Source organism: Oratosquilla oratoria, chromosome 22, assembly GCF_046742065.1.
Source record: "Oratosquilla oratoria isolate Oo_2021 chromosome 22, ASM4674206v1, whole genome shotgun sequence".
Lineage (NCBI taxonomy): Eukaryota > Metazoa > Arthropoda > Malacostraca > Stomatopoda > Squillidae > Oratosquilla > Oratosquilla oratoria.
Genome location: NC_134798.1, coordinates 30,385,123 through 30,387,622, shown reverse-complemented (window position 1 = coordinate 30,387,622; position 2,500 = coordinate 30,385,123).

Genomic DNA, 2,500 nt, shown 5'->3' with positions numbered 1-2,500 from the left:
CAATGTAGACATGGTAAGAAATTTTCTCTTGAAGGCTACGTGCGGCCGAAGATGTCACCTTTGCCCTTTGTGTTCAGACAGCCAGGATAAGTGGGAGTTATCGGTAAACATTAGACTAAAACTTAAGTTCATCCATTAATAAGACGAATATGAAAATTAACACGGTACATCGGCACAAGAAGCTCAAGTTAAAATGGTAATAAAACAAATCTTTTAGCTCCTTGAGTAGGCTAAAAGATATCCGCGCTGTCATATCATGCATGATATAGTTTTTCTTTTTAGTCATCAAATCTTCCGCATAGTCAAACACACTCCTTTGGAGCTGCACAGATTTCAGAACAGTTCACCCCTTAACCCATTCAACTCCGATGACAAGATGTCTTGTCATTTGGTCAAATAAAACAAAAAATCATAAAACACCAAAATGTTTGATCAAACACCAGAAAAATATGACGTCAGTCCTCGCTTCGCTCGCAGCGAAGCGAGGATTGACGTCATATTTTTCTGGTGTTTGATCAAACATTTTGGTGTTTTATGATTTTTTGTTTTATTTGACCAAATGACAAGACATCTTGTCATCGGAGTTGAATGGGTTAAAATAATTGAATAAATCTGTAAGCAAATAAACACATAGATAATAAACACGCAAGGAAATATATGTATAAAAGAATAATGAATACAAATTACATTGACATATGTACAAAGTAATAAGTAAATATATGAAAAAAAATTAGTAGAAAAGAACTTAGGCTAAAGAAATAGACCCAGGACGGTACTTTGGAACACCCGTGAAGAGTTAAGATAAAAATAATTTCGAGTCTGACCTTAATTGCCCAAACTCCACTACCCCTCCACCCCAAGCACTAAAAATAAGAAATACTTGTACTCTTTGGGTTTACACATCTGTTTCAACCCCTCTGTCACAGCTATTTATTCTTTTATTCCAATTCCGAAGTATAAACCAAACTTGGTACTGAATGACAAAGAACTCGGATTAGCCTATATCAAGCTGAATAACACTCTCTTATTAGCCAGAACAGAAGTCTACAAACTAACAAATAGATTACAATTTTCTGTTAATATTATGCCATTGGCGGACAATTTTATTCACCTGAGAATGGAAGACCTCAGGTTGTAGGGGTTCATACGCACTTACACATTTCATAAAACCAGTGGCGAATTACTTGTCTGCGCATTATTTGTTCAGATCCTAATTGCTCTACTGCAGCAGACTACAGAGCTAGACATCAGAGCGATGCACAAAAGGCGACCTACGCAATAGCTGGACGGTCTTTTATAACCACCGCCGCCGCCGCTGCTCCTGCTGCTGCTGCTGCTGGTGGTGGTGGTGGTGGTGGTGGTGGTGGTGGTTCTTCTTCTTCTTCTTCTTCTTCTTCTTCTTCTTCTTCTTCTTCTTCTTCTTCTTCTTCTTCTTCTTCTTCTTCTTCTTCTTCTTCCTCTTCTTCTTCTTCTTCTTCTTCTTCTTCTTCTTCTTCTTCTTCTTCTTCTTCTTCTTCTTCTTCGCGTTCTTCTTCTTCTTCTTCTTCTTCTTCTTCTTCTTCGCGTTCTTCTTCTTCTTCTTCTTCTTCGGGTTCTTCTTCTTCTTCTTCTTCTTCTTCTTCTTCTTCTTCTTCTTCTTCTTCTTCTTCTTCTTCTTCTTCTTCTTCTTCTTCTTCTTCTTCTTCTTATTCTTATTCGCGTTCTTCTTCTTCTTCTTCTTCTTCTCCTTCTTCGCGTTCTTCTTCTTCTTCTTCTTCTTCTTCTTCTTTTTCTTCGCGTTCTTCTTCTTCTTCTTCGCGTTCTTCTTCTTCTTCTTCTTCGGGTTCTTCTTCTTCTTCTTCTTCTTCTTCTTCTTCTTCTTCTTCTTCTTCTTCTTCTTCTTCTTCTTCTTCTTCTTCTTCTTCTTCTTCTTCGCGTTCTTCTTCTTCTTCTTCTTCTTCTTCTTCTTCTTCTTTTTCTTCGCGTTCTTCTTCTTCTTCTTCGCGTTCTTCATCGCGTTCTTCTTCCTCTTCCTCTTCCTCTTCCTCTTCTTCTTCTTCTTCTTCTTCTTCTTCTTCTTCTTCTTCTTCTTCTTCTTCTTTCTTCTTACTCTTCTTACTCTTTTTTCGTCTTACTCTTCTTCTTCTTCTTCTTTCTTCTTATTATTCTTATTCTTCTTCTTCTTTCTTTCTTTTCTTCTTCTTTCTTTTTCTTCTTCTTCTTCTTCTTCTTCTTCTTCTTCTTCTTCTTCTTCTTCTTCTTCTTCCTCTTCTTCTTCTTCTTCTTCTTCTTCTTCTTCTTCTTCTTCTTCTTCTTCTTCTTCTTCTTCTTCTTCTTCTTCTTCTTCTTCTTCTTCTTCTTCTTCTTCTTCTTCTTCTTCTTCTTCTCCTTCTTCTTCTCCTTCTCCTCCTCCTCCTCCCCCTCCTCCTCCTCCTCTAGTTGTGTGTCATGTCTTTTGCTCACATTTTGTCATCTTCATCGAAGTTTTCCTTTCCTTTCTCCTTTTTGCTCCTCTTGACTT